Below are 11,824 nucleotides of genomic sequence, written 5' to 3' on the forward strand. Positions count from 1 at the left end.
CCCCCACGGTCCACTCGCCAACCCCGGGGAGCTGATAATCCCCTAATTAATAGCACGGCATTACGAGAGCCGCTTTTCAAATAAGGCTGCACAGAAGAGCCCGGCGTCCCTGACTCCCTCGGAGGCCCGACGCACGAGGAGCTGTGCACAGCTGTGCGTACAGAGGCCACAAACAAAAAGCCACCTTTAGACAAAGCTGTGAATCCTGCAGACGCGACGTTGGCTGTGCATTCGTGGGCAAATCGTCCAATTCCGAACGGGAGTCGTGTATCTGCACCCGGTTTCATCTACGAATGTTTAAGACACAGGCGATTAAACATGTTTAAAGCAACGTGCACGGTGGGGGTGTTTCCGGCTCCGAAGAGTCACGTTGGTAAAGATCCGTCCACCTCCCTCCATCAGGGCCCGATGTTCTCTTCGTGACGGCGTCTTTGGCTTTTCCGGGAGGGACGTGGCCAGGGTAGGTGTGCCTGAATCAGAGGCCAAGCCCGGAGGGTCACAAACGCTGGGGCTGTTCCCCACTGGCCCACGAACTCAAGGACACATCCCTTGGAAAGAACATTTCCAAGATCCCTTTTAATGGCATGGATGGTGAGTTTTCATACTTTCTCTTAAAGGGAAAAGTGCAAGAGATTCCCTCGCACAGCCCTGTGCACCTGTGGACATGTGTGCACGGGCCTATAACGAACGATGTGCCTCTCTGTGCACACACTTGTGGCAACTGGCCCTGTGCCCGGGTCACAGATGAAGCTAGACATTTTCACTTCATACGTGGACGTGCCCACGGAGGGAGAGAGGCTTGCACAACGTCCCTGCGGATCTGGGGGCCGGGAAAGGCAAGTGATCTGATGGTCTGTGAGCGGCTCGGGGTCGGGGCGATGGCCCCGCGGGGCCCGAGCGAGACACAATTCACTGGAGACTTCCACTTTCCGAGCCTTGGGAGAGAGGCTCACACAGCTGTGTTCCTTTCTGTCTTAGGTGACGTTTTTCTCGGTGGCTGTCCCCGTTTCCAGGCTTCAGAAAAGCCCAAGGTGGGGGTGGGTGGGGGGTGGGGGGAATTTGATTTATGGCCAGAGACAGGCTTCGGCGCCCGGCACAGCGAAGGAAGCCCTCACCGCCCCACTCCACTGCGTTTCCACAGCGCGTCGTCCGATGGAAGGCGAACCTTATGTCAGGAAGCAGCCACGGGTCTCTTCATCCCAAACTGTCACCGCGGATGTTACCAAGGTGCCCGGGAATCACGTCGGGACGTCGGAACGCCTGCCAAAGAGTCACGGAATGAAGAAAAAAAAAATTAGAGCGATTACCCATTTTAACGAGACCACATTCCTTGTGTTGTCATTCACCAAGTACATAATGTGCCGCCTGGATTTTCTGCCTGTGGCATTTTTTAAACAGAATTTCATATGCAAACAAAAATAGATCCCTCTTAAAATGATTGTTTTGGAAGTTTTTTCGTGTGTGGAAGGCAGGGGAGCGGAGGTTTTCAAACAGGGTGGCGGGGCGGGGGGTGGGGGGGCCACGGGCACAGACGGGACTTCTCCGTCTTTCCTCCAGGGTTGCATCCGAGTTCCTCAAGAAGAGACTCGGATGAGGTCTGTCTACCGAGAGCTGTCTGTTCTGCAGATGGCTGGCCGGGGACCGGCCGCCCACCCCGTGAGGTCTGGGCCACGTGGGTCTGCACACAGCCCCCCGATATTCCGGGGTTCGGAGAGCGCCTGGGGAGACTGAGGGTGGTTTCTAACACGCAGAAGGTCGTAACGTCCAGAGACAGACACGCGTTGGACAGCTCTTGCCCTGCTACCTGCCGTGACATGGGCGTCCCAAGCCTTCCTCTCGTTTCCGGCCCACGGCCACCTCCTCTGTCCACCGAGCACACTGGCAGGAGACACTTGTGGAACCCACGGGAAAGAAGACCAACGGAATCTGCAAATCCTCCCTCCCCTCCTCTCCCGGCTGTGTCTCTCCAGCCCAAGGCACTTGACTACGTGACTCCCGTGTTTGTCTTCTGCAAAGTGAGCACAATCACAAGTGCCCTTCGGGGTTGTTCCGACGACCTGAGGTCACGTGCACAAACCTCCACGGAGCATGCCCGAGACAGAGCAGGTGCGCAGTAAACTGCTAAGGGTGGGCCGTGCGCAAACACGAGTTTGTGGGAACATTCGCTAGGTCCGAAGACTTCGTTTGCAGTTGCCTTTTGCGGAAGGGGGTGCTGCTGGCATGTGGCGGGTGGAGACCAGAGACGCTGCTCAGGGCCCTGCAGTGCACAGGACGTCAGACTCATCCAGCCCCACATGTCAGCTGGGCTGTGGTGAGAAGCCCTGACGCATCATGAGAGACCGTCTGCCATCTGTTTATCCATCTGTCCACCCATCCGTCTGTCCGTCCATCCATCCATCCATCCATCCATCACATATCCATATCTGTCTATCACCTATGTATCTTCTATCTATCATTGATCTATCTATCCACCAATATCTATCTATCTATCTATCATCTATCCATCCATCCATCTACCCATCCATCCATCATGTCTGACTATCTATCTATCCATCCATCCATCATATATCTACTTATCTATCAGCTATCTTCTATCAATGTATCCATCCATCATATCTATCTATCTCTGTATCTATCTATCCATCCATCCATCATGTATCTATATCTACCTATCACCTATCTATCCATCCACTATCCTCTATCCATCATCTATCTATGTATCTATCTATCCATCCATCTACCCATCCATCCATCATGTCTGTCTATCTATCTATCTATCTATCTATCTATCTATCCATCCATCCATCATATATCTCCTATCTATCACCTATCTATCTTCTATCAATGTATCCATCCATCATATCTATCTATCTATCTATCTATCATCTATCTATCCTTCCATATCTATCTATGTATCTATCTATCCATCCATCCATCATGTATCTATATCTACCTACCTATCGCCTATCTATCTATCCATCCATATATCCATCTATCTATCCATCCACTATCCTTTATCCATAATCTATGTATCTATCTATCCATCCATATCTATGTATCCATCCACCCATCCATCCATCCATCCATCCATCCATCATATGTATCTATCTATCCATCCATCCACCCATCCATCATGTATCTATATGTACCTATTTATCAGCTATCTATCTTCTATCTATGTATCCATCCATCCATCCATCCATCCATCCATCATATCTGTCTATCCATCCTTCGATGTGTCCATCTGTTTATCCATCCATCCATCCATCCATCCATCCATCATCTATCGATGTCTATCTATCTATAATGTGTCTATCTATCTAACCACCCATCCATCCATCTATGCATGTGTCCATCTATATCTAATCAGGTCACCATGCCGGGGTCATGGGATCGCGCCCCACATTGGCTTCCTTGCTAAGCATGGAGGCTGCTCAAGCTTCTCTGTCTCCCTCTGCATTGCTTGTGCTCTCACTCTGTCTAAAATAAATTAAAAATACAAAACTCTTTTTAAAAAGCAAAGGACATGTACACAGAAGGCAAGAGCAGTTAATTTCTAGCATAGGAGAGAGGACTTGAGGTGGAATTCTGCTCTGTGCATGAAACGTAGCTGTTCAGGCTGCCAACATGGGGCCCCTGGTCCCTGCAACAGAGTTCACTAGGGATCCTGAACCTTCTCAACTCCCCTAGAAACAAAGCACATTACAGGGAATCTGGAACGTATTACAGAAAAAACACAGAAGGCTGTCTCTTCCAGAACGTGGTGAAAGTTGATTGGAGGGGATGGTTGTTACAGGAACAGGGCGAATTGAAAGACGTCATCAACACTCAGAAGGTTGCCAATCCTCCTGGTTCGTCAGACAACCCGCAACAGTTCCCTATTGTCCCTTAGCGGCTTCGGCCACTCTACTCACCACAGACTGCGACCTTCACAGTGACTTTCTGGTGAATTTAAAAATAGGACAAGGCCCGGGGCCAATTCCTGCCTCCAGAACACCTGTTGCTTATAGCTGGAGCCTCTTCTGACTCAATTATGACATCAGTCCGGGGGCAGAAAACCCAGGATGCTTGTGTGGACACAACAGGAGAGACCAATGCTGAGAATCTCTTTGTAAATCGAGAGTGGGGATTCCCAAAGTATGCTTTTTGGAGACTCACTTAAAACATTCCCAGTGAGGGATCTCCTGATTGCTGCCGCCTGCCTCTTCTCTCTCTTACGCAGACCCCTCAATACCGCGTACGTTTCCTCCTGTCGTAAACTGACGTGCCACTGACTCACAAAGCCCCACCAGGATCTTGGACTCCTGCCGTGTCTGTAGATGGGGATGTGTGTTCACCTCCAGCTTCCCTGAAGACATGGCCCTGGCAAGGTCACCTCTGGCTTCAGGGCAATCTTCCCTTCTCCAAATGAGGGGGAGAATCATTCCTAAAATGTCTGCAATCATCAGCACGTTTTCCTCTTGCAATGCTTGGTTTTTTAATTTGCAAGCAGAGAGAAGGAGCCAAGGGGCCTCCCGCATGCCTTTGGGGTGGATAAGCTTGTAGCAGGTGTCAGACGAGGATTTGCAAGATGGTCTGCTGGTGTTTGGGACGCCGGGAAAGGTCATATGGCCAAAGGTCTGCAAAAACGTTGGCTACGGAACGGGGATCGAGTTGGAAAGGTTTGGAGCCAAAGCCCACGTGTCCTACCCTTGGGCAGGTTCTTGCACAAACTTGTCCAGAGTTCATGGAAGGAACCCTCAGCCCGTCAGACGGTTTGGATTCAGGGGATCCCTTAATTGTCCCATATCCGTGAAGACATAACCTTTGATTGTCTGTGACTCACCAGCATCTCAGGTTATAAGCCGTGTGGATTGCATTGGCTGACTTTGAAATGTCAGTTCAACCTTGAATTCCTGGGAGTGAGCCCTCTTGGCCACAGTGTGTTATTGTTTCAATATACATACCTTTGGATTCAGTTTGCTAACAGTCTGTTAAGAACTTCTGCGTCTTGGGGCGCCTGGGGGGCTCCGTCGGTTAAGTGTCTGACTCTTGATTCTGCTTCAGGTCATAGTCTCATGGTTCGTGAGTTCGAGCCCCACGTGGGGCTCTATGCTGAGAGCACGGACCCTGCTTGTGATTCCATCTCTGTCTCTGCCCCTCCTCTGCTCGCAATCTGCCTTTCTCAAAAATACATCATAAATAAATTTGTCAACAAACTTAAAAAAAAAAAAAGAAAAAAAGAATTTCTGTGTGTGTTCCTGGGAGATATTGGTGTATAATTTTCCTTCCTTGTCGTATTTTTTTGTCTGGCTTTGTCATCAGAGGAATACAAGACTTGTAGAATGAGTTATGAACTGACCGCCCCCTATCCCTTTCCATGCTGAAAGGATTTGTGAAGGAGTCATCATTTGTCCTCCCTGGTAGAATTCACTGGGCAATCTGAGTCCAGAGATCTCTTTCCTCGAGGTCAGGCTGTTCATTACAACTGCAATTTCATATTACATATATAAGACTACTGGTGTCTTCTATTTTTTCTCGTGTTAGCTTTAGCAATGTTTAGCAATATTCCCTCAGTGTCCTTTTTTCTTTACTATTTATTTAGAGAGAGAGAGAGCATGCCTGCATATGTGAGTGCAGGGGAGGGATAGACGGGGGGGGGGGGGCAGGGAGAGAGACAATACCAAGAAAGCTCTGTGCTGTTGGCACGGAGCCAGACTTGGGGCTCGAGACACCATGACATGACGCAAAATCAAGAACAGATGCTTAACCGACTGAGCCACCCAGGCGCCCCTCCCTTGTTATCCTTCTAACGTTGACTTGAAATTTCTTCCTTTGTGGGGCGCCTGGGTGGCTCAGTCGGTTCAGCGTCCGACTTCAGCCAGGTCACGATCTCGCGGTCCGTGAGTTCGAGCCCCGCGTCAGGCTCTGGGCTGATGGCTCAGAGCCTGGAGCCTGCTTCTGATTCTGTGTTTCCCTCTCTCTCTGCCCCCTCCCCCATTCATGCTCTGTCTCTCTCTGTCTCAAAAATAAATAAATAAAAAATTTTTTTAAAGTTAAAAAAAAAAGAAATTTCTTCCTTTGTAAAATATTTGGCTGCACGACCTTCCTCTCTTGGTCCCCTACCAACACCCCAAAAACCGGCCCCTCTTAGTTTCTTCACTTTGGTGCATCTTGACCCTCTACCCAACCTACTGCTAGAGGGGCTCAGGGTCAGTTGATGGGTGTCTCCCTGTCTCCAGGCCCATCTACGCTCCGGGGATCTCACCCAGTCCAATGGCTTCTCCCGGTGATTCCCAAATGAACGGAATATCTCTACCTCACACAAGAAACAGCGGACCTCAGAAAGTTGCTTCCGTGCCCTCCACCATTTTGGAAAATGGCACACCGCTTCTGGTTGGGTGCCATGTGCTTGTCCTGGCCAAAGCTCACCATGTGGCTCCTCCCTTTATGCCTCACTTTCGATACACGACCAAGTCCTGTCCGTTCTAGTTCCAAAGCATGTTGCAAACCTGCCTGATTCCCACCACCTCCCCTGCTCCCCACTGGTTGGTGCCATTGTCAACCCTCACCTGATGTTACCAGCTTCTTCCTGCCTCCACCCTTGATCCCCTTCTGTCTACTGTCCATGCAGCAGCCAGGGTTGGGGGGGGGAGCTATGGAAACACACACCAGCCGTCCCCCCCCAAATCTTCAATGGCCGCGCCCTGCGCTCATGCAAGCCCAAAGCCCCCACCCTTCTAAGACCCTGTGCAGCTCGTGCTTGTACACTGTCCTCCAGGACTGTCTGCTGTGTCCATTCTGGGATTTGTCGGCAGGACTGATCGATATCAGCCTCCTGTCCTGGTTTCCGTGCTGAGAATGTCCTTCCCCTACGGCTTTTGGCTTCTGAAAATATCACCTCCCTTGACCCTGTTCGTTAAAGAGCTCCCCCAACCCGGAGACTCTCTAACTCCTAGACTTTCGATGTACTTCTTTCCACGTGAAATGATACCCGATTTTAAAATTCGTGTCTCTGTTTGTTGTCTTGTGTGTCCCCATCAGTGGTGAGCCCCGTGAGAATAGGGAGTGAAGTCCAGGCACAACGTGGGTCCGCTGGTCAGGGCCTTTCAAAGCCAAACTCAAGGAGTCGACCTCGGTGGGCTCTTATCAGGGGCTCTGAGGAAAGCTCTCCTTTCAAAACCCCTTGAGGCTTTTGAGCCAAAGGCAGGTTTTGGGGATTGTAGGACTGACCTCTCTTCCTCGCACGCACGGCTGGTTTCTGCTCTTGAAATTCACCTACCTACGTGCCTTGGTACCCTTTCCAGGAGGTTCCCTCCAGCAACGGCAGATGCGATCTGTCTCACACGTGGAATTTCTCTCTGACTCCAGCCAGAGAAAGTTGTCTGCTTTTTTATTTTTTTTTTTTAGAGTTTATTTATTTGGAGAGACAGAGTGGAGGAGGGGCAGAGAGACAGGGAGAGAGAGAGAATCACGGGCAGGCTCCGTGCTGTCAGCGCAGAGCCCAATGCGGGGCACGAACTCACGAACCGTGAGATCATGACCTGAGCCGAAACCAAGAGTGGGACGCTTCATCGACTGAGCCACCCAGGCGCCCCGAACGTCTTCTGCTTTTCAAGGGCCCATGTGATTAGTAGATTGGACCCACCCACCCGGATAATCTGGGATCTGTGTCCTTCTGAAGGACTCTCATTTAATCACATCTGCAAAGTGCCTTTTCCACGTAAGGAAACATAATTCCGGTGGCCAGGGAGGAGGCTGTGGACGTCTCTGGGGGGAAGGGGGCACCCCTCCAGCCACCACAGTGTTCAGTAAGTACTTGGTGGCCAGACGACGAATCCATACCCGGGATCTTTTCTCCCAAGGCTTGTTCAAGGGGGCAGCTCAGAAGGCAGCGTGCGGGGAGCGGGCCTCGGGAAGGACTGATGTCTCCCTGACTCTGGGGGAGGTGACAGTGGTACCCAGAGCCCAGCCGGAAGCGGAGGGGTCTCATACCTCCTATCGGGAACATAGTTGCAGAATGAGAGGTGGAGTATTGCCAACATAACGAATTCTCCCTGGAGACCCCTCTGTCACCCGTGGTCTGCTGCTGAGGGGCGAGCCCGGGGCTGACGTGGGGACCCTCGAGTTCCTCCTCGTGGAGGAGACAGTCCTGTCCTCTGAGTCCTGTTCTATCTTCCAACAGTCGTACTTATGGCCTTGGGGACGCCCCAGCCAAGCCCCCCTCCTGACCTGTATGGAAAAGCCTCTCCAATGCGGGGTGGACAGAGTCCAGAACGACACCAACAGGAGGGACCCCTGGTGACCCCAACCATGGAGGCTGTGCCCTGAAGCCACTGAAACCCTGGGGGAGGGGGTCTACGCAGGGGCCCAAAGCCCTTTTCCCTGCCCTCCTCCCTGCCGGCTCTTGGGAGCCTGCCCCACCTGGGAGTGCACTATTCCTCACATAAAGGCAGATCTCCTGGGGGTCCACCGACCTTCCAGACTTGGAGGGGGAGGCTGCCGTTTGTAGGCCCAGATGCAGCCTGCGCCCGAGAATCTGAAACCTGCTTCCTGCCGCCCTCAGAACCAAGGCCAGAGGTGGACTGGCCGGCGGGGGCGGGGGGGGGGGGCACCAGCCAGCCGCCCTGGGCGGCGACTGTCAGCTCGCAAGCTTGTCCACTGCGGGGTCCGGGGAACGGCACAGAGCTGGGCGAGGGAAGGAAGGAATGAAAGGAGTCGGGCGTCCTCCGAGGGGAGGCCCAGCCCCGCGCCCACACCCCGCGTCTTCAGGGCCGGGATGGGCCTGCCTCGGCCGGTTATGGACCGCTGTCCCCTCCCTGCCGCACACCCAGCCGGTGGGACAGCACGAGCGCGCGCAGGCCTGCTGCGCGCAAAGGGCGAGCTGGCTTCTGCCCCGAAGCCCTGGCCTGCGCGCCCTCCCCTCTCGGCACCCGCACCCCCCTGCCCCCCCTCGGCTCCCCTCCCCCATCCCCCGCTGCGCCGATGCACACCCCGCGCCCCTCCGCCCCCAACCCGCGCCTTTGGAGAGGCCGGTGGCCGGCGCGCCCTGCCCCCAGCCCTGCGCGCCCCTCCCCCGCGCGCGGCCGGCGGGCAGGGGGCGGTGCTGAGCGCCGAGGTGGGCTCCTGGCGGGTGTCCAGCCGGGTCTAGCCCCAAGCTTCGCCTCAGGCCAGGAGGCTGAGCCGCGGGAGGAAAGGCCATCGGGCGGGAGCGGGCCGCGTCCCTCCCCCTTCGCCCCGGGGCCCCTCCCCCGCGCTCAGGCCCGGCCGGCGCCTCCGCTCCCCAATTATCCTAGCGGTACCCGGATCCCCGCGCCCCTACAACCCTGCGCCTCCCTTCCTGCCTTCGCCCCCCTCCGGCCTGGAGGCAGCCGCTCCTGTGCCCTCCGCCGCCCCTGCAGTGGCCAGCGAGCCCCCCAGTTCCAGCAGGGCAGGGGGGACACCCCTGGGCCCCTAGAGACAACCCTGGGCAGCCAGCCTGATGCCTGGGTAGTCGGGGCGGGGCCCATAGGCCCAGGAAGGAGGCAGCACGGGGCCCCTCCCCAGCGCGGCCCTCCTGCGTGGTAAGCACACTCATGGGGGGAGGAAAGGCCGACCCTTGGGTGGTGCCCCCCCTCCAGAGGCCAGGAATGCCAGGCCAGCGGTCTGACAGTGAGCTGGGAGTGGAGGGACCTCCTTAGGATTCAATCCTGGTGTGCCCAGGGAGGGAGGGAGGGTGCTGAGAGGAGCCAGGCGTGCAGGGGTTTCCAGGATGGGAAGCTAGGCCCCAAGCAGTCTTGGGGGGTCCCCGGCGCCCGGTGCTCATGCACCCAGACAGCTGTCTTTCCGGAATGTGAAGTTGGCATTTGAACTTGGGCCTGCTTTCGGGGAGGGGGGGTTGCTCTGTCACAGGGCAGGCTCTGGTGGTGGAGAATCCCAGGGCCTTTGTATCCGTCGCAGATTGGCCAATTAATTAGTGGTTCCCTTCTAGACGTGCAGGGTCCTGTCCTGGACCGTTTTTCTCCAGACGTGGCATCAGGAAGCTGGTGGCCAGTGGGGACCAGCCTGCCCGAGTGGGGACTGAGTGCGGGTCCCACACCAGTGGGTAAAGCTGGCCTCCCTCAGAAGCTGGGGACATGGGCGGTTTGTGGAACCCCTTGCACACTCCCGGCAGGTGGACGTGGTCCCGGAGCCGTGGCCTTGTGTGCTGACGGTGACCACAGAGATAGATTTGTCACGTCCCCTTGTGTCCGGGGACGCTGCCCAGGGGCCTGAGCTGGAATGCAGGCGGCCCTCGGGGCGGCGCCCTGTGCGCTCTGGGGGCGCCCCCGGGCCACCTGGGGCCCACCGTCCCCCCAGCAAGGCCACGCGGGTTTGTGTAACTTTCTGCGAAGGTCCCGGCCCAGGGGCCGCTCTCGACCCACAACAACGTCTCTCTCCAGGGCTGTGGGCAGGACACGTATCTCTTTCTTTCATCTGCAGATTGAAACCGCACGGAAAAGGCAGAAGACGTTCGGCCCAGTTTGGTGGGAGCTGAGTTCAAAGCCCTCGGTGGCCAGTCGGGTGGGGTGGGGGATGCCGGGACGAGGAGGACAGGACCGGCTCTTCGAGCGTCCCCTCGCCGAGGCTCCGAGCCACAAAGGAGAGCGAAAATCAAAGTACACGCCTAAGCCGGGGCTTAATGTATTCATCGCAGAGAGCCTGGCCCCATTGTTTGTGCGGCCCTGGCTTCCAGAAAACGGCCCTGTTCAGAGAGGTCCGTCGCGGTGGTGAGAGACTGCTTTGCTCCCCGCAAAAATAATGTTTTTCTTCAATAAAACAGAGACCAAGGGTCCTGCGATTAAATCTGAAAGCAAAGAGTTTTAATGCCCACCATATGTTACAAAGTACACGGCGAGGACGTTAAAAAAAAAAAAAAAAAAAAAGGAAAGTGGGAAAGAAAGGAAAAGAAAAAGAAAATCCCATCAAAAGCAAACAGCATTTCCTGAGGGCTGTGTTGGAACTTCCCCCCCTACAACGTGAATTCTGGGCTTTTGTAGCCAAACTCAGACAAAGTACGAAAACAACAACCCAGGAGCAGAGCGGAAAGGACGCGTTCTGGGTGGACCCTGGAAAACACCCTCTCTGGGGAGGAGAGAGCGAATCCGGCCCGTGGGATAGCATACGTGTGGCGGGGATCATTCAGTTCCAATCAGGAGCTGCATTAACGGGGCCACCGTGATGAAAATCTGTTAGCCCGGCGTCTGAAACCCGGACGTGTGTGTAAATCAATCACCAGGGTAGGAGGGCGTGTGCAAATGCAGGTTTCTAAATTTGCAAGGTGGGGGTGGTGGGGGGGTTGGGGGGGAGAGGAGCCCCTCTATGAAATGTGTTAGGACGTCCGTGAAATCCTGCACGCGTGATCGATACGTATACATATTTCATGGGTGGGGAGGGGTCCCTGTGCTTTCTGGGCTGTTCGTGAAAAATCCGAGCTGCGTCTTTTAGCAATTAAGTAAACGAAATACCAAATATTTGAATATTCATGACCCCCTTTTCCCCTGGCGTGGTGACGGTGAGGGAGAAGGAGAGAGCCGTTAACAGCAGCTTCTGTTTGTTACGATTTACCTACTTCGCACGCAGAAAGATCACTTTGTCAGATCGAAAACTGCCGGAGTCCCTGTCCCGGCCCCTTCCCCCCACCCGCTCCCGCTCCCGGGGTCACTCTGCACCTGGCGTGGCCCGGAGGGGCCCGGTTGGCACGCGGCCGGCCGGGCGCCGTGGTGAGCTGTGCCTTCACGGCCCCTCTTCCTGGGTTTCTGGGGGGGACGCGGGCTGGGCTGCAGGGCCTGGACAGAAATCGTGACCCCTGTGCCTTGCCCGCCGG

This window comes from Felis catus, chromosome X (assembly GCF_018350175.1).
Source record: "Felis catus isolate Fca126 chromosome X, F.catus_Fca126_mat1.0, whole genome shotgun sequence".
Taxonomy (NCBI): domain Eukaryota; kingdom Metazoa; phylum Chordata; class Mammalia; order Carnivora; family Felidae; genus Felis; species Felis catus.